The sequence below is a fragment of the Notamacropus eugenii genome, chromosome 1, assembly GCF_028372415.1.
Source record: "Notamacropus eugenii isolate mMacEug1 chromosome 1, mMacEug1.pri_v2, whole genome shotgun sequence".
In the NCBI taxonomy this organism is placed as follows: Eukaryota; Metazoa; Chordata; class Mammalia; order Diprotodontia; family Macropodidae; genus Notamacropus; species Notamacropus eugenii.
Genome location: NC_092872.1, coordinates 575185368 through 575209703, shown reverse-complemented (window position 1 = coordinate 575209703; position 24336 = coordinate 575185368). Strand labels below are relative to the sequence as shown.

The window sequence follows — 24336 nt, the reverse complement described above, 5'->3', positions numbered from 1 at the left end:
ACTTTACTCACCATCAGTTCATGCAATTCTCTAAGATTTTCTGAACTCTGCACGTTCACCATTTCTTTTACTACAATACTACTCCACTACATTCATATACCACGACTTATTCAGTCATTCCCCAGTCAAAGGGCATCCCCTCTATTTCCAATTCTTGGCCACCACAAAAAGAGCTGCTATAAATATTTTTGCATATGTGGGTTCTTTTCCCTTTTCTATGATGTCTTTGGAATAAAGACCTAAAAGTGATATTGCTGGGTCAAATGATATGTACATTTTATAGCAGTTTGGACACAGTTTGACATTGCTCTCCAGAGTGGTTGAAACAATTCCCAATTCCACCAACAATGCATTAGTGTTCCAATTTTCCCATATCTTCTCCAACATTTATCATTTCCCTTTTCTGACATAGTAACCAATCTGATAGGTGTGATGTGGTACCTCAGAGTTTTTTTTTTTAATTTGCATGTCTCTAATCAATAGTGATTTAGAGCATTTTTTTCATATAACTAATGATGGCTTTAATTTCTACCTCTGAAAACTTTCTGTTCATATGCTTTAACCATTTATCAACTGGAGAATGTCTTATAGTCTTATAAGTTTGGCTCTGTTCTCTATATATTTCAGAAAAGGGGCCTTTATTAGAAGCACTGATAGTAAAACTGTTTCCCAGCTTTTTGCTTCCCTTCTAATCTTGGTTACATTGGCTTTTTTATACAGAAACTTTTTAATGTAATATAATCAAAATTATCCAATTTGCATTTAATAATGTTCTCTATCTCCTGCTTGGCCACAAATTTTGCCATTCTTCATAGATCTGACAAGAAAACCATTCCTTGCTCTCCAATCTGCTTATGATATTACCATTTATGTCTAAATTATGTATACATTTTGACATTATACAGGTATACAATGTAAGATGTTGCTATATGCCTAGTTTCTGCTATATTGTATCCCAGTTTTCCAACCAGTTTTTATCAACTAGTGAGTGCTTGTCCCAGAAGCTGGAGCCTTTGGGTTTATCAAGCAATAGATTACTATAGTCCTTTACTATTCCCCTGATCAACCACCATATTTCTTTGCCAGAACCAAATAGTTTTGATGATTATTGTTTTATAATATAATTTTAGATCTGGTGTGGCTAGGCTACATTCCTTTGCATTTTTTTCATTAATTCCTTTGATATTATTGAACTTTTGTTCTTCCAGATGAATTGTCATTAATTTTTATACCTCTATAAAATAATTTTCCATTCTTATATTGTTATGGCATTGAATAAAGTAAAATAATTTAGGTAGAATTGTCATTTTATTATGGCTCAACCTGCCCATCAGCTACTAATATTTTCCCAATTATTTGAATCTGATATTACTTGCATAAAAAAGTGTTTTTTAATTGTGTTCATATAGTTCCTGGGTTTGTCCTGGCAGGCCAGACTGTCATATATTTTTCATTTTCTGCAGGTATTTTAAGTGAAATTTCTCTTTCTATTTCTTGCTGTTGGTCTTTGCTAGTAATATATAGAAAGCTAATGACCTACATGGGTTTATGGTATATCCTGCAACTTTGATAAGATTGTTAATTATTTCAAGTAGTTTCTTATTTGATTCTTTAGGAATACCATTATATCTTCTTCAAAAAGTGATGGTTCTGTTTTCTCATTGTCTATTCTAATCCCTTCCATTTCTTTTTCTTCTCTTATTTCTAAAGCTGACTTTCTGAGTACAATAATGAATAACAGTGGTGATAATGAGTATCCTTTGTTTTGCCCCAGTCATACTTGGAAAGCTTCCAACTTATCCCAGTTGCATATAATGTTTGCTGTCAGTTTTAGATAAATGTTACTTATTATTTTAAGAAAAACTCCATTTATTCTCATGCACTATAGTGTTTGTAGTAGGAATGGGTGCTATATTTTGTCAAAAGCTGTTCCTGAATTTATTGAGTTAATCATATGATTTCTGTAAGTTGTGTTATTTATATAAACAATTATGTTGATCATTTCCTAATATTGAACAGGTCCTGAATTCCTGATATAAATTGCACCTGATCATAGTGTAGTATCCTCATGATAAATTACTGCAATCTCATTGCTAACAATTTATTTAAAAATTTTGTTATAATATTAATTAGGGAAATTGAATGGTAATTTTCTTTCTCTGCTTTGGATCTTCCAGGTTTAGGAATTAGCACCACATTTGTATCATAAAAAAGATTTGATCAGGTTCCTTTACCTATATTTCCAAAGAATTGATATAGTATGTGAAATAATGCTTGATAGAATTCACTTGTAAATTTATCTGTCCCTCGAAATTTTTTCTTAGGGAACTCATTGATGGTTTGTTCATTTTTTTTTAATGGGGTTAAGTATTTTATTCCCTCATTTTTTTAACTTGGGCAATTTATATTTTTGTAAATATTGCTCCATTTTATTTATATTGTCAGATTTATTTTCATACAGTTAGGCATAATAGCTCCTAATTATTATTTAACTTTCTTCTTCACTGGTGGTGAATTCACCCTTTTCATTTTTGATACTGGTTTGTTGGTTTTCTTCTTTCTTTTACTTCAATCAAACAAAGTATTATCTATTTTATTACTTTTTCATAAACTTGGTTTTGTTTATTTTTTCAATGATTTTCTTACTTTGAACTTTATTTCTCCATTCAGTTTCAGAATTTTTTATTTTATATTTAATTGTGAATTTTTAGTTTGTTGTTTTTCTATGGTTTTTTTAGTTGCTGGCCCAATTCATTGATCTCCTCTTTCTCTATTTTATTCATGTGAACATTTAGAGAAATCAAATTTCCCTAAGAATTACTTTAGCTATATCCCATTTATTTTGGTATATTGTCCTACTCTCTTTCTCTTTGATGAAATTTTTAGTTGTTTTTATAATTTAATGTTTGACCTACTCATTCTTTACAATTAGATTAGTTTGCAATTAATTTTTACTTTATTTTTCCATAGAATTTTGTTACACATAATTTTTATTGCTTCATGATCTGAAAATTTGGGTGCTATATCACTTGGTACATGTATGTTTAGTATTGATATTACATCCTAGTCTATGGTACCTTTTAGCACCTGTAGTTTCCTTCCTTATCTCTTTAAACCAGTTCTATTTTTATTCTTGCTTTGTTTGAAATTGTTTGTTACTCCTGACTTTTTTTTTTTTTTTACTTTGACTGAACCATAATAGATTCTGCTCTAGCTCCTTCTCTACTGGGTGTATTTCTCTGCATCAAATGTGTTTCTTGGGAACAACATATTGCAAGCTTAAATTTTTAATCTACTCAGCTATCTGCTTCCATTTTTATGGGAGAGTTCAATCCATTCACATTCACAATTATGATTTCAGTGTATTTCCCGCCATCTTATTTCTCCCATTCCATTTATACTTTTTACTTTCATCCAGTCCTTCCTCACTAGTTTTTTTCACCTAAGCATAGTCTCCCTCAATTTGCCCTCCCTTCTATCAGCACACCTCCCTTTTCTTGCCCCTTACTCTACTACTTCTGTCCTTTCTCCTATCCACCCTTCCCTTTTCTTTACCCTTTCACCTCCTACTTCTCTATTGGATAACATAGATTTCTATACCCAAATGAATATGTGTGTTATTCCCTATTTGAGCCAAATGTGATGAGAGCAAGGTTCAAATAATGTTCACACTCCTCCCTTCTTTCCTTCTACTGTAACAGGACTTTTGTTCCTATTCATGTAACATAATTTATCCTATTCTTCCTCCCTATTTCCTCTTCTACTAATGGAATCACTTCCCCCCTTAACTATTTTGTTCATATTAGAAAATAAAATTCAATTTTTATACACACCCTCTGTCTATTTATACCCCTTCTAACTGTCCTAATAGACACACAGTTTTCAAGGGTTGCAATTATCATTTTCCCCTGTAGGGATAAAAACAGTTTAACCTTAATGAATAACAAGTTTTCTTTCCTGTTTATCTTTTTTATACCTCTCTTGAGTCTTGTATTTGAAGATTGATTTTCTGTTTAGTTCTAGATTAATTTAGTTCTAGTCTTTTTATCAGGAATTTTTGAAAGTCCTCTGTTTTATTTAATGTACACCTCCCTCCTGAGATATTACATTCAATTTTGCTAGGTAGTTGATTCTTGGTTGTAATCAAAGCTCCTTTGTCTTCCAGAATATTATATTCCAAGCACTCTGATCCTTTAATGTAGAAACCACTAAACTCTGTGTAATCCTGACTGTGGTTCCTTGATATTTAAGTTGTTTCTTTCTAGTTGTTTGCAGCATTTTCTCCTTGACCAGATAATTCTGGAATCTGACTATACTATTCCTTGGAATTTTCATTTTAGGATCTCTTTCATGAAGTGATCAGTATATTTATTCAATGACTAATTAAGCTCTGGTTCTAGGATGTCAGGGGAATTTTCCTTGATAATTTTTCGAAGATGGTTCCCAAGCTCTTATATCATTGCTTCCAGAATCCAATAATCCTTAAAATGCCTCTCCTGGATCAGGTTTCCAAGTTAGTTGCTTTACCTGTAAGGTATTTTACATTTTATTCTATCTTATTATTCTTTTGATTTTGTTTGACTGACTCTTGATGTCTCATAGACTTGTTAGCTTCCACTTACTGAATTCTACTTTTTAAGGAATTATTTTCTTCAGTTAACTTTTGCACCTCCTTTCCCCTTTGTTCAGTTATACTTTTTAAGGAGTTGTTTTCTTCTGTGGATTTTTCCCATCTGCTACCTTGTATTTCTTTAAGGAATTGCTTTCTTAAGTCAATTTTTGTCCCCTCTTTTCCTAGCTATTTACTCTTTCTTGCATCCCTCTCATTTCTTTTCCCATTTTTTTCTTCTGCCTTTCTTATTAGACTTCTAAAATTCCACTTTGAGCTCTTCCAAGGAGAGTTTGGGCACTTGAGAACAGTTCATATTTCCATTAAAGGTTTCAGGTGTATGTATATTGACAATGTTGTCCTCTTCTGTATTTGTTTTTTATCTTCCACACTGGAAAAAGACTCAAGAGAAGCATGAAAAGGTAAACAGGAAAGAGAAATCATAAGGGATTTATTAAAGTTGAACTGTTTACATTCCTACGTGGAAAGCTGAGATGTATGGTTCATGAGATCTTTCTCAGTATAAGGGTGGTTGTAGGGTGTATATGTAGACAGAGGGCACAGTATGAGTTGAATAGGAAAGGATGATATCTAAAAAATAAAATTAAGAGGAGAGAAAGAGAGGAATCTACTATGAAAAAGAGAAAAGGGGAGGTAGAATGCTGTAAATTACCTCATGTAAAAGAGGCAAGGAAAAGCTGTTAGAGTTGAGGGGAAGAGGGGGGAAGTGAGAGGGAATGAGTGAACATTTTTCTCATTGTATTTAGCTTAAGGAGGGAATACCATACAGACTCAACTGGGTATGAAAATATATCTTATCCAACAAGAAAGTAGGGGGAAAAGGATAAGAAGAAAAAATATAGACAAAAAGAAACTTGACAAAAATAGAGAAAATGAAAAAGTATACTCCAATCTGTGTACAGACACCATCAGTTCTTTTTCTGGGGATGGGTAGCATTTCTCATCATAAAACCTTGAAAGTTGTCTTATATTCTTATATTTTTGAGAATACCTAAGTCATTCATATCTGATCAGCCCACAATATTGCTGTTACTTTGTACACAGTACATTTCACTTTGCATCAGCCCGTGTAAGTCTTTCCAGGTTTTTTTTTTTTTTTCTGAGAGCAGCCCACTCATAATTTCTTTTAGTACAATAGTATTCCATCATAATCACATATCACAATTTTTTCAGCCATTTTCCAACTGACAGGCATTCCCTCAATTTCTAATTCTTTACTCTCAGAAAATGGCTTCTATAAATATTATATATATATATGCATATATATATTCTTTTCTTTTTTGTTTTTTTTTTTATATCTTTTGGAATACAGACCTAGTAGTAGTATTGTTAGTTCAAAAGGAATGCATGGTTTTATAACCCTTTGGATGTAGTTCCAAAATGTTCTACAAAATAGTTGAATCTATTCACAACTCCACTAACAATGTATTAATGTTTCATTTTCCCCACATCCCCTCCAATGTTTGTCTTTACTTTTTCTATCCTATTAGGCAATTTAATAGGTATGAAATAGTACCTCAGAATTGTTTTAATTTGCATTTCTCCAATCAGTAGTAATTTAGAATATTTATTCATATGACTATAGATAGCTTTGAGTACTTCATCTGATAACTGATTATATCTTTTGATTATTTATTAATTGGGAGCAGCTCTTTTGTAAATTTGACTCCATTCTTTATATTTTTGAGAAATGAGGTCTTTATCAGAGAAATGTACTTCAAAATTTTTTCTTTGTGGTTACCAACTGTAACTAACTAACTGTATTTCCCTCCATCCTATTCCCACTATTCTCATTTATTCTATTCTCTTTTCTTTTACCTTGTCCCTATTCAAAATTTGTTTTGTTTCTCTCTACCTCCTTCCCCAAATCTGCCCTGCCTTTTATTACACAAACATACACATACACATCCTTCTCTCATCTCCTTCCCTTCCTACTTTCCTGCAATGTAAGATAGATTTCTATACCCAATTGCATGTGCATGTTATTCTGTCTTTGAACCAGTTCTCATGAGAGTAAGGTTCACTCACTCCCCCTTACTTGGACCCTTTTGCCCTCCACTGTAAAAGCTTTTCCTTTCCTCTTTTATGTGAAATAATGTATCCATTCTACCTCTCCTTTTTACCTAGTACATTCCTCTCTCTCATCCCATAGTTTTATTTTTAGATATAATCCCTTCATATTCAACTCACACCTATGACCTGTGTCTATATGTCCTTCTACTAACTACCCTAATAAAGAAAAATGCCTTACAGTTTACAAACATCATCTCCCCATATAGGAATGTAAATTGTTTAACCATATTAAGTCCCTTATGATTTATAAGATCAAGCCAAAGAGGCTTTGAATAAATGCCCAGTGATGGATCCAGTATCTCCCCCTGGATCAGTGTAGCTTAGGACTAGAACATTCACTACTAAGAGAAAGTGAATTGTTTGGTCTAGAGGAACTCTTAATGACCATATAGCTAATCTTGGAAGAATAGTAATTCTCTCTGCAAAGGAAACACTCCCAAGACTGAAATTCTAAATATGAATGAAGTGCTGGGGAAGATAGAGAAAGGGACTGAATCTTTGTTTTCATCAACATAGGGAACCTCCACATCAGGAAACTCCCTCTACCAATGTAGATTTGTACTTTTCTGAAACTTAAAAGTGTTAGAGTTCTTGTTGGAGTACCAAAAGGTGGTAACTTATCCAGGGTGCAATAGCTGTACATATCAGAGGTGAAATTTGAATCCAGGTCTTCTTGGCTTTAGTCTGGCTTCTGTGTCATTCTACCTCTCCTTTGTACAAGGAAACATAAATCCCTTATTATGGTGTGGGTTGCAAGTATTTCACCTCTTTAGATACTAAAGCCCCAGGAATCATTTCTGCCTGAGAAAGCATACTTTTAATATAAAATTTCCTTTATTTAAAATTAAAACAAACATGCTCTGGATTTCAAATTCTCCCACCTCCTGTCCTCTTATCCTCACATACTGCAAAGCTTCTTCAGAGCAGGATTTCTTGCTTGTATTTTCTTTAATCGAACGGAGGTAACGCACAACAAAAGACTGCCTTACGATGGCAAAGTCCTTTATAAAATTGGTCAGAGTAACATGGTCTATTTGAACATAAGGCCCCAAGTTCATAGCATTCTAGAGAATTAGTTGCCAGGACTGTGGAAAGATTAAAAATATGTTTCAGAATCTTTTTTATAATCACATAGAAAAAGAGATTTGCCATTGTCATCTGAATCATAGATTTGAGAGTTTAGCCCTATACACAATATTCATTTATTTGATTTTTAAAAATTAATCTAATAAATGAGGTGATATAGGATAATGAAAAGGACCTAGGTCTTGGAAATAAGGAGAACTGGATTCCATTCCAGAATGAAAATTTCTTGGCAATGAAATTTATCTCATCTCTTTGTACCTTTGCTTAATCATCTCCAAAATGGCAGTCACCATACTCACACTGACTTAACTTACAGGATTGTAATGAAAATAAAATAGGGATAGAGACTATATCTGGACTTTTGGTAGTATAGCACATGTTGTAGTATGCCTCACTCCTATTACTTCTAGACAGAGAACTAGACCTATAGTCAGGAAAGCCAGAGTTTGAATATGGCCTCAAATATTTACTAGCTGTGTTTTCCAAGATAAGTTACTTCCACATCAGTAAAATAGCACTTATAGAGTTGTTAATGTTGTTATTTTCCCTTCCTTCTCTAACAGGATAAATGACATCATGAGGGTGAGATATTTACTTACATGTAGAATGGATTTAAATGACAGTTATACTAAGTCATCAGCCTCATTCTCTCTTTCTGAGTCAACAAAATCCAGTGGCAAGACATAAATTAAGATGAGTGATGATGGCCAGGATGAATTTCTAAATTAAGGCTTCCCTTAGGTCTCAGTTTTCCTGAAGCAGTTCCAGTGTTAATAAAGAATCAGCATCACTGGATGGGATGGAGCCAAGATAATGTAGTAAAAGCAAGGAATTCCAAGAGTTCTCCCTCAAAGCCTTCCAAATACCTGTAAAAAATGACTGTCTACAAATTCTACAGATATACACAAAATGACAAAGTGAAACAAATCTCCAAATCAAGACAACCTGGAGAGTCAACAGGAAGAGGGTATCACACCAGGCAGAGAGCAGTGCGCAATCCCAAATTGGCTGCACAGATAAGCAGGAGTAGACCTCAGGTGATGGAATCATTGGCAGTTGTGGCAGTTTCCAGATTTCTCAACTCACAAATGCTAAAAAGGTCATTGGGAAAACTCTGTGGGACCTGGGTGAAAGAGGAGCATATGGTCTGGCTGGTTCCAGCCCTACTCTGGGTGGTGCTGGTGGTGACTGGTGATGGAGGCAGCAGCAGAAGTGTCAGAGGCTGCTTCCAGAGCTCTGGGTCCATATACAATGAGGAATTAAGCAGCTGATGCAAAATCCCAGAGTATGGGACAGTACACCCACCCAAACCCACACCCCAAGTGGAAGCTGAGTTATACTTTGATGAAGAGTTAGAGAGTCAAGTATTTAGCTGGGAAGATGAAAAAGCATTATAAAAGAACTCAGGCTATAGAATCTTACTTCGATGACAAAGAAGATCAAAACATACAACCAGAAGAAAACAACGAAGTCAAAGATTTTGCATCAAGAGCCTCCAAGAAAAATATGAATTGCTCATAGGCCAAGGAAGGGCTCATAAAGGATTTTGAAATCAAGTAAGAGAAGTAAAGAAAAAATTGAAAGAGAAATGAGGGTGATGCAAGAAAAGCATGAAAATCAAGTCAACAGTTTGCTAAAGGAGACCCAAAATAATACTGAAGAAAAAAATAACACATTAAAAAACAGAGTAACCCAAACAGCCAAAGAAGTCCAAAAAGCCAATGAGGAGAACAATGCCATAAAAAAGCAGAATTGGCCAAATGAAAAAGGAGGTCCAGAAGCTCACTGAAGAAAATAATCCATTCAAAATTAGAATGCAGTAAATGGAACCAATGACTTTATGAGAAATGAAGAAATTATAAAATAGGGTCAAAAGAATGAAAAAAATAGAAGATAATATGAAACATCATTGGAAAAACAACTGACCTGGAAAATAGATCCAGGAGAGACAATTTAAAAATTATGGAACTACCTGAACGTCATGATCAAAAAAGAGCCTAGACATCATCTTTTAAGAAATTATCAAGGAGAAACTGAGGGGTGGATGCAGGATGGTGGAGCAGAAAGACAGATCTGTAAAAGTTCCCTCACATAGCCCATAAAATACCTGTAAAAAATGACTCTAAACAAATTCTAGAGCAGCAGAAAACACAAAACGACAGAGTAAAACAGATTACCAGCCCAAGACAGCCTGGGAGGTCTACAGGAAAGGTCTATTGCACCAGGCATGGAGCAGAGCTCAGCCCAGAGTGATCTGCATGGCATTGCAGGGAAAGAACATGGAACAGGCTTCAGGGTGCCACCAGCAACAGCTGGGGTCCCTGGATTACTCAACCCACAAATACCACAGGCAGCTTCAAAGGTCAGTGGGAGGGCTCCTTCACCCAGGAGAAGGGAACACAGTCTGGACCAATGGCAGCAGCCACTACAGCTGTAGCGTCTATTTTTGGAGTCCTCCACCTAAAAACCCTGGGGAAATTGAGCAGCTGATTTGAATCTCAGGCCCAAGCCCAGTCCTGAGGTGAGGAGGAGCACTGGTGTGGGGGATCTGGAGGCCATTTTGGTGGGGGAATTCTACTCACAGATTCTGGGCAGAAAAGTTTTTGGTTGCTCCCAAATCAGTGTGGAGGCCAGGAGAGAAGTAAACTCCTTTCCCTTGATTGTGCCATCTTGAAGGAACTGAGAACTTACAGTTTCCCAGAGTATACCCTCCTCTTGACAAAGTACTCAATAGTCAAATAACTGACTGGGAAAATGCCCAAAAAGGGATAAAGAATAAGACTACAGAAGGTCACTTTCTTGGTGAGCAGGTATTTTCTTCCATCCTTTTAGATGAGGAAGAAAAAACCTCCAAAATAAATATGCAATGGCCTTAGGCCATGAAAGAGCTCACAAAGGATTTTGAAAATCAAGTAAGAGAGGTGGAGGAAAAATTGGGAAGGGAAGTGAGAACGATGCTAGAAAATCACAAAAGCAAGTCAACAGCTTATTAAAGGAGACCCAAAAAAATTTTGAAGAAAATGAACCTTTAAAAATAGGCTAACACAATTGACAAAAGAGGTCCAAAAAAGCAAATGAGGAGAAAAATGCCATACAAAGCAGAATTAGCCAAAGGGAAAAGGAAGTTCAAAAGCTCACTGAATGAGCAGATGCAGCATATGGAAGCTAATGACTTCATGAGAAATGAAGAAATTACAAAGCAAAACCAAAAGAATAAAAATATAGAAGACAATGTGAAATATCACACTGGAAAAAAAAACTGTCCTGGAAAATAGATGCTCCTTGGAGGTTTTCAATTGGCACTGAACAATAAATATTGGCTATAGTTTAGTGGGAGTTCCTTTGGTGTGTAAGCTGAGCTTGATGGCTACTGGAGTCCTTGCCAACTCACAAATTATGTGGTTCTATGTAGTTGTTAGAGTGACTAGGCTTTGTGTGGATCCATTATTCAGGGATTGTTGCTGTTCAGCAATTGTTCTCTATGCTGAAGTGTCAATACTGACTGGAACCAACTCTCATCTCTTTAAAATACTAGCAGGAAACTTCAAATTAGAGCCTTCAACCCCATAACTGAACACTTTGACTATAGTAGTATGATACAAGTGAATGAGAATGTCATGAGAGCACTGGATCTCCAAACTCAGAAGGGGATACTCTGAAATTTGACTCTAATACCATAAAAGTTAATGGATCCATTTATGCAGAACTTGAGTCTGAGGATAGTTGTATTCTCATAGTATGAGTTAAATGTGGGATGAGCTATTTAGACCCCAGGAAGTTCCAGGATAATCTAGGAATATTCTTTTTTCTATGGTGGGAGACCTCAGACATCCACTAAAAGAATTTTTGGCAAACAGCATCATTACAGGCTCCAGAAGCCTGTATGCATCACTTAGATTATTGCTATGGAAGAAGAATGGAAGATAAGAATCTTTCAAGAATATATCATCCCCCATCTTCCCAAACCTTAATTGTCTTGGAATAAATGTATCATTTGTCCATCTAACAATATATGGACTTAAGACTAAATGGATACAGCTTTTTCCTTAAATTTAATTAGAGGTACAAAGGTTCCAGCCTTAATCCCAGGGTCAGCAGGGACTGCTATCAAATAACTTATAAAGGCCAAGGAAGAGCCCATCTTCCATACCCATACTCTCTCCTTTTTGATATTCAGCCTACACCTTACCTCCATCAGCAGAGGAGAAGATTTCAAAGACCATCATAAACATCAAATAGAGCATCCTCATGGTGACCAGTTGGGTAAAACCTGAGAAACATAAGAAAGGTGAGAGGAGGCCAGTTAAAGAGAGTGAAGCCAGACCAGGTTGGGTCAGTTTCAGTTTACCTTGACTGCGTTCACTTCAGTTCCTACACTCTTCAAGCTGACAGAAGAAAGTTTCTGAAGATCCCACAGTTGTCCCTCTATTTATATGGCTAGAAGATTAAACAAAAAGGAACACTGAGATGTCAAAAGGAAGTATTGCTCTACATATTGCAATTCTAAACAATCCCACATATTATGTAACTAGAGAAGAGTCCAAGTCATTTGGGTTCCTTTCCTGTCCTCTGGCCTCAAGTAGTTTGAGATGGGGAGGATCAAGTTGAATATTTTGGTTCAGGCAGCTTTTGTCACAGGCAAAAGTCCTTCAGCGAAGGATCTGGGCCAGAACTTCCCCTGGAAGTAATGGGGAATCTCTCAATCTGGGTCCCTAGAGAGCTCAGGGAAAACCTCACCCATTTACAAGAATGGAGACCACATATTTTGAAAGTCTGATTGAAAAGAAAATTGTACATTGATTTGAAGCTAAGCTAGGGAGCCTTATGCAAGAAAGTGAATCCTCAAAAGTAGATTTGAAAAACTCGCATCCACAGATCCAGTTTCTCTTCTCTCTAGGTTACACAATCAATAATCAGCAACCTGTGCAATTTTAGGGTAAATATATAACACCACAGAAAAGAAAGAGTTCTGAGAGAATATTTACCATATGCAAGTGGCAGTATTTCTTATGAGAATTAACAAACCCTCCGTTTTCAAGGGCAGCAAAGAAGAGGAGGTGATGGAAGACGTTTTAAGAATTGAAGAAGTCTATTTGATCTAAGATATGACATAATCATTAGAAGAAAGTTGTCTGTCTCTTTTTCCAAGGACAAACAAACCTTTGTACCATCAGCTTTACGATATCTTTATAGAGTTTATAATATTTTATTTCTCCTTGGGAGATAAATTTGTCTTCTCATCTTTTCTTTACTAAAGCTAATTTTGATGTTTTTCTCAGCTGGAAAGCTAGGTCTGCAATGGTCTTCTGGATCTATTCTCTTCTGGGTGAACCAGATCTGTATCTTCTATTAAGAGACACTAGTTACCTTCCATCAGTCAATCAATAAGTATCTACATGCCTGTTTGTGCCATAGGAACTCTGCTAAACTATAGAGTTCTCAAAAATCCCTCCTCTAGGGTAAAGCCAAAGGCAACAGGTGTTTAGACTATATACTTATTCCCAAAATTCTATCCAGAATGAGCCAATTTTTCCCAAAACTTGGCAAGAGACCTAACTAAGCAAAGATATTATAAAGACATGCAAGAATGAAAGTGGAAGAAGGTCAACAAACAGATAAAAGAGAAGAGAAATATTTTTATTGCAAACTCCTTTCACCATTAAAAATGATGGATATCTTATCCTTGAATGTTATTATTCCAGTTCTCAATGTGCTTATAAAAAAGTAGAAATGTCACTGAAGAGAACAAAGACATAAAAAATGAATAGAGCAGATCAAGTTACCCAGAGAATGTGCATGGACTTTTTTGCATTATCTAATCTGATCCTCATAATCATTAACTCCTCAGTGGGTAATACAAATATTACTATCTCTATTTTATATATGAGGAAATTGTCATTCTAACAAGCAAGGTGACTTGTCCAAATTGAAGGAGTCAGTCAGTGTCTGTGGTAGATGTACAGCCAAATATCCTCTTTCTGAGTCCAGTTTCCTTTCCATTACACAGTGTACAAAGTCCAGAAAACTGGACTATAAACTGGAACTATAAACCATCTCTCAACAAGTTAGCATGGAATAAAAGGCATGCTTCCAGATGTGGCCTTTGACTCTCAGTGGATCAAGGCATTAACAAATTGAGGGTTCTTTGTTCTAATTAAAGCCATATAACACTTGGCTTAATAACATGTGCATGTAAAAAGTCCAAATACAGGCTTCTGCTTTAAGGTAGGGTACTGGACACATTTTAATGATTCCCCATCATCTAAAGAGCAAGGTATAAATCCCATGTTCTGGCATTCAAGACTCTCCACCATTGGGCTCCAACCTCCCTTTCCAACTTATCTCACACTATTCCATTTCATTTCCTCTACATCTTGGCTGAAATGGACTATTCTCCATCCTCTCTTCCCATTCTGACCTATCCCATCTTCCATGCTTTGAATGAATTCTTTCCTGTTTTTGTTCTTTCCCTTTCACAATCACCACATATCTAGGTTTGTTATAGTCCATCGCTTCCTTCAAAACTCAACTCACTTCTTTAATGAATCCTTTCTTGACTTTCCCTGGAATGCCCCAAACTTCACATGCAAATGATATTGGCCTTTTCACATTTCTGATAACATCTTGATATAAGTACAAAGAGGAAATACCAATTATTCTGTTATCATAAACTGATGTATAGAACCTTCTTCCTAGTAGACTGCAGGCCTCTTGAAAGCAAGGTCATTGTCAAATCTTTGTATTCTAAAGAGTTTGCCACAGAACTAACATAACAGATATTTAGTAGGAAGTCTAACCATAGGAAACTTTCATGCTTTCTACCAATTTTAGTCCCTCTGTCCATATTTCAAGAATTTTCTTTCCCTCTTGCATCTTTATTGGTAAGGAATAGGTGGATTTTGAAGATGCCAACACTTGAGAAGCCTGCATAGCCATGCAAAGAGTATTGATTCAGTGCAATTAGACAATTGACTATGGGAATTGGTTTTTTTTAGTTAAGAACATAGGATTGAGAGGGAACATGAAAACTGTCTTCAGAATTAAAGAAGTTATCTTATGAATGATCAGACTTGTTCTTTTTCACTGTAGTTGGCAGAAACAAGGGCAATGAGTGGCAGACTGAAAAGTGATATTGAGGCTTGGTGTTAAAAAAAAAAAAAAACTTTCTAAAAACAAGAGCTGACCACAAATGAGATAATCATCCACAGGATGTGGTATGTTCCTCTTCACTGGAGATTTTCAAGCTAAGATGGGAGGCCATTTGCTCTGTATCACAGACATGGGTTTTTTTTTTCACATGTGGGTTGGACCAAATAACAGCAGAGGTCCCTTCCCATTTTTAAATTCTGTCCATGCTCTGATTCTTTGACTCTGGACAAGTATTTTTATCTCATAGAAAATGGAAAGGAAGGACAGGAAATATGTCAAGTGTGGTCCTAGCTTCTGCTCTTACCAAATTGAGATGACATCTCACTACCACCTCTGTCCCCTCCCAAAATCCTTGAGCACTTTGCCCTGAGACTGAAGAGAACTGTTTTGTGGACCCTGTAAAACTCTTTAGGTGTATGAGAGACCTGGCAAGAAGATTTTTACAATTTTGGAGAGCTCACTGTATCAATAAAAATAAGTTTCCTTCCTGAGCTCTGCATTAGGGTTCCACTTCTTCCATCTTTCTCACAAACTTTGGATATTAAACTGGGTTGCCACCAGGCCTCTCCCAGAAGGAAGGAGGATCCATTGCTTAGAGTTTTGTATGAAGTTGGGACTCCAGTATGCCCGCTGGAGCATATGGATATGGAGATAAATATGGAGACCCTGGATCAAAGAAAACAATGAACCCGTCCTCTGGTATTAATTACACTGAGCCTCCTTCATGAAATAATGGCATCAATAGTTCTTTGGCATTATACACTCTAACGAATGTAACCTTTGACCCAGAAATACCACTCTTAGGTTGTTTCCCAAGAAGATTAGGAAAAATGGAAAAGAATCTCTATGTTCTAAAATATTTACAGCAGTTTTCTTTGTGATGACAAAGAACTGAAAATTATGGGAATGCCTGTCAATTGGGGAATGACTAAAGAACTTGTAGTATATGATTGTGATATTATACTCCTGTTGTTTAAGAAATGAGTTTGATGATTTTAGGAAGAAAAAACATGGATAGATTTGTATGAAATAAAGAAGAGTGAAATGAGCAAAATCAAGAGTTCCCTCTGAATACAGTAACAATATTGTTTTAAGAACAACTTTGAGTGACTAAGTTATTTTGATTCTACAAATATCCAAAGTAACTACAAAGGACATATGAAGGAAGATACCATTTGCATCCAGAGAAGGAACTAATAAATAGAAGTATGTATAGAATGGTTTTACAAACATACTTATATACATACATGTACTCATACATATATACATATATGTATTTGTGTCTAATGGTAGCCATGTCTAGGAGAGGGGTAAGGGAGTGAAGAAAAAAAGGGGAAATTTACATGTCAACTTTATATTTCAAAGTAATAGAAAATTGTGCATAATTGATTTGCAGTTGTGTGTGTAATATTTTCCCCTATTCTACTACATTATGGAAATTCTAGTTTCATTTCTTAAGTTCAGAATAAAATAAATAAAATTAAAAAAGAAACAAGTAACTACTCAACACTACATAGTCTTAAAAAACTGTCTATTTCAGTGTCTTCAGTCTCTTAATTATTTCCTGTTTTATATAGTTTGTTTTGTATATATTTATTGGCATGATGTCTCCCTAATAAATTCCAAATTCCTTGAGAGGAAGGATTGTCTTTTGCCTCTTTTGGTACCCCCTGAGCTTAGAACAATGCTTGGCATATAGTAGACTTTTAATAAATGTTCATTGCTTGCTATTGTGATTGATTGTCTAAGGCAAGGAGGGTTTGCATGATGTCTTATTTTGCCAAAAATTTAATTTGAACCCAGGGCTCCCTGACTTTAAAACAAAATCATTATCTGGGTTGGCAAAGGCCTAGACTAATAACCAATTTGTATTTGTTTGTCTGCATAAATGTTTTACCCAAGTAAATAGAATGGAGGTTATTATCCAAGGTCATTTTCCATGCCTTGCCATTCTAAGACAGTGGAGGCTTTCTATTCATCATTATAATGATAAAGCCTCTAGAATCTCTATTGGTGAACTCCAACTCCTAATTAACCCAGAAAAGTTCTTCCCAGATGCCATCAACTTAGTCCTTCTGGTCATAGTAAATTTGGAATATCTTGTAGTGCCCACAGGGTGACCCTATGTCCATCACAAGCTGTTCACTTAGAGTCAAACCTCTAGGCCCAAGAACAAGTCAGCAAAGCACAGCTCAGTACTCCCTGCTCCTCTTCGCTGTGATTTAAGATGGATGGGTTCTTTCATCCTAGGCACCAATGAAGGGATATTTCTACAAAGGAGAAAAGACATTCTTTGTTTCAAAAGCTAATGATGGGTGAGACTTGCTTTTCTATTTTTGTTCCAAAGAGGTCAGGGTGAGAGTTTGCCTTTAGAAAATCATGTTTGCCCTTCTCCCTTTTAGAATTAAAAATGATTGTCCCAGCTTCTACCTTAGATTTATAGAGGATACCCATTCTACACAAACATTCCAATCACTTGCCTTAGAGGACAACACAATACAAAATACAGTACAAAAGAAGTACATCCCTAGAGATGAAGTAGATAATGCTAAACTCAATACTAGTAGCTGAGACAGAGATACATAGGTTCATTCTACCCTAGAATAGAAAGATATGGCCTCTTCCTTTAAACCGTAATTACTGGCTATATAGGAAGGTCAAACATACCATCTCTCATTCCTTCTACTACTGTTTAAAAAAAAATTAAAAAATTGATACCATTTGTTTCCCACCACAGATATTTTCTGATATAACTTCTTGCCTATCAAGGGGTACCTCCAGTCACAATGAACCCTTAACAGAAAAATTTTTAAGAAAATCCCCATGAAATACCCTATATCCAACACCTCATATCTTCAATCTCCTGCCTCTCTGAGGGAAGTAAGTTTATTTCATCATTTGCTAAGTGGGACAAAGATTCTTCCTCTTATTTCTTAAAGACTCACACCCTGTCCCAATCCCCAGGCTGTCTATACCCACACATTAATTTATTGTTTCCTGCTTTCTACATTGTGGTCACCTGTGGCCCTACATTCATTTCAATAATTATTTTTTACTAAAAGCTCTTACAAAAGCAAACTTTTCCTTTCCCATCACATAAAGCTTCTATTATCTTTACAAGGAAAACCTAAGAGAGGAGATGATCTACTCACAATGTTAGGTTGATACAAGAGCATGGTATCTGAGAAAGAGACACATAAACCTTCATCTCTTTCCTTCTCTGTACTCTCATTTGCCTCAGCCTATCCTCATGTTGGTAGGGCTAGGAACTTTTCCTAGTGACAGAATATCTGAGGTGTATCCAGGCCTCTCTCATTAATTCTCAAATTCCTAAGGATAATCCTAAGGATGTGGATGTGTATAGTAGTGTGGAAAAAATCTACCTTCCTATTGCTCATCATCCTAGCTCATAATTCCCCATTGATGTACTTCCCATTTATTCAAATCCCTCATTGTCTCATGGAATATTTGCTTAATGTGAAGGAAAAGGCAAATAGAACTCAAGATTAACTCAGCAGAAAGCAGAAGTAGGACTAATTAAAACACTAATAACAATCTACCCACAATACTGGGCCATATTCCCCTAATAATGGGGAATTCCCCTAATAATAACATAGTCTCTGTGAGGATAGCAGAAGTGGATATATACACACAGAAACATAGAGGTGAGGCAAATGAGTACATGAACCTAAGTTCTCAAGCCCATATGGGATGGGTTAATTTTGGGAATAGTCCAGTGCATCACCTGTTCCTCCTTTGAGGCTCTCCACCCTCTAGCTAGAAAAAGACCCTTCTATTTTATAAATAGGCAGCTTAATAAGAATTAAACTCTCTTGGTAAAGTATATTGAAGCATGAAGTCTAAGCCTGAAATGGACACCTTCCAGGCCATTTCCCTTGATTGAACCCTAAACCTGTGTTAAGTTGTTTTAGCAACAAATAGTTGACTTTTAAATTACAGAGCTCCTCAGATCTTCTCTCTGGGCAATGCAACTAAGCCCTAATAGCCCTTATCACAAGGAAAAGTAGAATTCTTTCTCAAATAACCTTCCCAATATTAAAGAGTTTCCTTCAAGTGAAGCAGGACCTAGATAAGGGATTGGCAAGTCTTGTTGGTACTCAGTAAGATATGACATTGTAATAGCACTAAAGAGCAATAAAATGAACCTCTCCAGCTCTCCACACAGCAGTATCCTGCTTTCTCAATGAAGCTCACAGCAGCCCCGCAGCCACCCCCAGAATTTGCCTACTTCTTCTTCCCTTAAGAAGCATTTCTAGTGGACTTTTTTCATCAGGGCAAAACAGTCTTTGTTGTGCTTCTATTTTTGGCATCATCTTCCCTCTTCAGGTGGAAGATATTTTTCTTGTTCTTTGGATCTTTAGATTTCTATGTAAGGTTTATTTTATTATTCTTTTTTAGATACTAGCTTCCAGGATCTATAGTCATAAACAATCTACAAGTTCCCAGGTTCATGGCTTGTAAACAATATCATCACGCTTGCACATCATATTATAATCTTAAGATGATGTAAACAAAAGTTGTAAACACCTACTGCACATGCTCTGTGCTAAGTTACCGTGTTATTGTTAAAGTTAATATAAATTTGTGAGGCTATTGTTGGCAAATTGCCTTCTTTGTGTGTTTCTCCATAAATCAAGTGAGCACTGATCAGTAAGTGAAAAATATATATCTGTTCCTGCCTTGACCAGTCCCCATCAAGACTTAGGGTAAATGACAGCTGGAATGCTATGTGTGTCTCGACTGGTCCCCATTGAAACTTACGGTATGCTAGGAATTTGTACTCCTACTTTTATTGTCACCTGCCCCTATGAGAAGAGTAATTAGAGGATACTGTAGGAGTTAGTGCTCCCATTATCAGCAACCCCTTTGTGAAGAATAAATTAATTAACCCCTTTCATGTCTCCATTGCTGTCCTTCAGGCTGTCCAGATCAAGAGTGAACCTGCTAGAGGCTGGAGCCCGTAAACTCCTGTATGTCCTATCTGATAAGTTTCTAATTTAAATTATAAAGCTTCACATTGGGGCCTTCTTGTTACTAGTGACCCATCAACTAAGGTTAAACCTAAGTAAAGTTAAACCTAAGTAAAACTAGGTAAACCTAAGTTAACCTAAGTAGGGTTAACCCATCCTGCAAAAAATTTTATAGCTGTGTCAGATCTAACAAAATTAAACTGTATGCAGTTTTACTGTAGTCCCCAAATGTTCCTAGATTTGGAGTGTCCCAAGCTATCACCAGTCACTGAAACCCTAAAAAACATTCTTGCATAAATAAACTGGTTGACAAAGATACCTGAAGTCATCTTGAATTTAATTTAGTGTTTTGTTTTCATTTCGGGGAGCAATCAGAGGTGTTACTTACCAAGGACACACAACTAGTGTTTGAGGCCAAATTTGAATTCAGGTCTTTCAAACTGCAGGGCAGGTGTTCTATCCACTATGCTACCTAACTGTTCAGTATTTGTTTCTTTGTTTTGCTTTGTTAATTCAGTGCTTTTGCCTTTGAACTCCTTTCAAATGGCCCAAATTTTTCTCAGGAGTCTCTTTCTGTAAAGTCATCAGACCTAAGTTGCTTTCCTCCCATGAAGATTCCTTTTCTGCACTATCTGCTAATAAAATGTCTGTCTATGAAGGGGGATGCCCCATACACTAGTTAACAGATGCCATGTTTGCTTCTTTGTCACCTTCTGATCTCATTTTCTGTTATTGGATATTGTTTCTTATTATTGTTTTTTTTACTATAGTCATTGTTTTCATTCTCTTTCATTTACTCTATTGTGTCTATATGTCTTCACATATTCAACTTACTTTAACAAACAGTTAAGTGCTTTCCATGTTCCAGGCACTGTTTTAAGTGTTGGGGATATGAATGCAAATATTAAATGGTCCTTGCCTTTGTGCCGTTTACATTTTCTTAGAGAAACTGTCTACACACACACACACATATTCCATATATGTATATAAACACAGATAGATATGCATATATGTATATGACTAGGCACATGTGTACTGTATACATGTGTGTGTGCTTATATGTGGTATATGAGCCATTCCTATGATTTCATCAGTGTAGGAAGCTCTTTGTGAGGAAAGTTCTCTACAACAACAATTTAAAGCATTAGAGATTCCCTTAACTTTTCTAGAGTCATAAAGCAAGTATATGTCAGAAGAAAGAATTCAATTCAACCTGTCTATCAGGTAGTTGTCTGTTTTTAAAAAAAGGAAAATTGAGGAAGGAGAAAGTATTAATACTTGTGCAGAAAATAAAATCACTTCACATAGTGAGTAAACTGTGCTGAGACTTGAAGGAAGATAATTTATGAGAGTTGAAGGTGATGGGTGAGTTGTTCCAAGTAGGGAAATAACTTGTGTGAATGTATAGAGGTGCCAGTTTTGAGGAACTGATAGTAATACAGGTTAGCTGAAACATACAGAATTCAGGAAGGGAAGTTATGTGAAATAAAGTTGGAAGTATAAATAGAAGACCAATGATATAGGACTTACAACTCCAGGAAAAGTTTGTATTTAATTCAATATATTATGGAGATGCCAAGCAGGATTTTGAACAGCAAAGGAATTTAGTCAGACTTGAATATTAAGAATATTTCTTTTGTAATTCTTTGGAAGATAATTTGAAACAAGTCTGAAAAGTGGAGACAAACTATGGGCTCACTAGGACACTGTTTGGGAGTATTCTTTGAATTTGTTTTCTCTTACTATTCAATAATATTGCAATACTCTAAACTTTAATTTTCCCTTATTTGCTTTGTTCTGGAAGAAGCTTATAAGCACAGAAGAACAGTCTTCCCTTTCTTGCCAGGAAAATCATGTTCCTCAGGGTAGAATCCAATATGAGAAACCTCCAATTTGAGGTTGGGACCATGGTCTAATGATCACCTAGATCTATTGGGAGTCACTATCTTTCAAACATGGTCTCAGGACTCCCAGTCTTTTTACAATTTAAAAATCCAGTCAGTTTTTTTGCTATTATTCATGCCATGCATTTTTAACTTGATGCCATTCCTTTTCTATGGACTTTCCACATCTTTAAAATATTTTCCCTTCTCACCTCTGCCTCCCAAATTCCCATCCAAAGAACTTTAAATAACACTTACCTAAAAACAAATTCTGGAGCAACAGACACCAGGAAAGGATATGGTGAAATAATTTTCCAGTCCAAGGCAACTTAGAAGGCCATCAGAAAATGTCTGTGACACTCAGGTGAGAAGAAAGTAATGTCCAGCACAGGTTGTGCTAGCCTAAGCCACACTCCAGTAAACAAGCAGTATGCCTTAGGGGCAAGTGAATCAGCTGTAGGTGCAGTAGCTTCAAAGGTTTTCAGCTCACAGCCAGTAAGGTGATTGCACAACTGGTCAGAAGGAGATTACAGGGGTCCCTTTGCTGGCACTGGAAGCAGGTCTCTATTGCATTGCTCATGCTTAGATTCAGGTGGCAATCCTGTGTCAAAATCCCAGGTTGAGGAGCAACACTAGAAAACCAGGGTTTTTAGCCATAGGGGAGTTGGGGACCTTGGTCACAGTTTCAGGGCAGAAAAGAATGCTTATAGTCACTCACAGATCAGAGCATAGGCCAGGAGAGTAGAAAAATACACCTCCTTTTGGATCATATTGCTTTGGAAGAACTGAAGACTTCAGATTTAGAAGAGATAATTTCAGGATTATTGGACTAGCTGAAAGCCATGATCAAAACAAGAACCTAGATATCATATTTCAAGAAATCATGAAAGAGTACTGTACTTTTATTCTAGAACCAGAGGCTAAAATAGAAATGGAAATAATTCACCAATCACTTCCTGAAAGAGATCACAACATGAAAATTCCCAAGAATATTATAGCAAAGTTTCAGAGCTCCCAGATCAAGGAAAAAACATTGCAAACAAAGAGAAAGAAAAATTCAAATATCAATGGAGCCACAGTCAGAATCACAAAAGATTTAGCAGATTCTACATTAAAGAATCAAAGAGTTTCGAATATGATATTCTAGAGAGCAAAGGAGCTAGGATTACAAGGAAAAATAACCTACCCAACAAAACTGAGTATAATATCTTAACAGGGAAAATGGACATTCAGTGAAAGAGAGGACTTTCAAGCATTCCAGTTAAAAACAACAAAGCAAAATAGAAAATTTGACTTCCCCATACAAGACTCAAGAGAAGCCTAGAAAGGTAAATATGAGAGAGAAACAAGAAACGATGCAATTAGGTTAAACTGTTTACATTAAAAGGGAAGGTGATACTTGTAATTCCCAAGAACTCTCTCATACTTAGGGCAATTAAGAAGAGCATACATAGACACAGGTCATGAGCATGAGTTGAATATGATGGGATCTTTATCTTAAAAAATTAAATTTAGGGGTGAGAAAGAGGGATGCACTAGGAGAAAAAGGAAAGGAGAGATAGAACAAGATATATTATTTCACACAAAAGAGATTTTACAGTAGAGGGAAAGATACAGGATGGGGGGTGATTCTTGAACTTTACTCTCATTGGAATTGGCTCCAAGAGGGAGCAATGTATACAATCAGTTAGGTATGGAAATCTATCTTACCCTACAGGAAAGTAGGAGGGGAAGCAGGAGCTGGTAAAAAGGAGAAAGCGTTGGGGGAGACAGTAGTCAGAAGAAAGACACTTTTGAGGATGGAAAGGGTGAAAGGATAAAGTGTAGGAGATAAATAGAGTAGAAAATATTATAGAAGGAAATATTAATTATCACTTTGAAAAAATTAGGCCTGATAAAAGCTTCCTTTCTCAAATATACAGAGAACTGAAAAAATCTATAAAAAATAGAAGCCATCCCCCAATTAAGAAAAGGTAAAAGGATATGAACAGTTTTCAGACAAAATTGTCAAAGCTATCTACAGTCATATGAAAAAATGCTCTACATCACCACTGACTAGCAAAATGCAAATTCAACAACTCTGAGGTACTACCACACATCTATCAGATTGGCTAATATGATAGAAAACGAAAATAACAAATATTGGAGAGATTATGGGGAAATTGAGACACTGGAATTTTGAACTGATTCAACCCTTCCATAAAGCAATTTGAACACAGTCCAAATGCATGATAAATATCATGCATACACTTTTCCCCTGGAAATACCATTACTAGGTCTATATCAAAAAAGACTTAAAAATAAAAAGGAAAATGACACATATGTACAAAAATACTGACAGCAGCGATTTTAGTGGCAAGAAAGAATTGTAAATTGAGGAAATGCCAATCAATTGGGGAATGGCTGAACAAGTTGTAGTATGTGACTATGTAACATTAGTGTGATACCCACAACAGCTGCTATGGATATGAATGCATATTTCCAGGGTAAATTCACAAAATATAAACTCTCTTCCTCAAAGACA

At 36.0% G+C, this 24336-nt stretch overlaps 1 long non-coding RNA gene across 2 annotated transcripts; it reads right to left on the bottom strand.

Annotated features, from left to right (window-relative positions):
- Positions 1 to 7515: 7515 nt before the first annotated feature.
- LOC140520450 (uncharacterized) lies at positions 7516 to 22568 on the bottom strand. Of its 2 annotated transcripts, none has more exons than XR_011972504.1 (4): positions 22071 to 22568; positions 12138 to 12226; positions 11979 to 12059; positions 7516 to 7788 (listed from the first exon to the last, which is right to left on the bottom strand). It is a non-coding gene; the product is annotated as an uncharacterized lncRNA (long non-coding RNA). The 2 variants fall into 2 exon arrangements; XR_011972505.1 differs by lacking the exon at positions 22071 to 22568 and adding an exon at positions 17097 to 17418.
- Positions 22569 to 24336: the final 1768 nt, after the last annotated feature.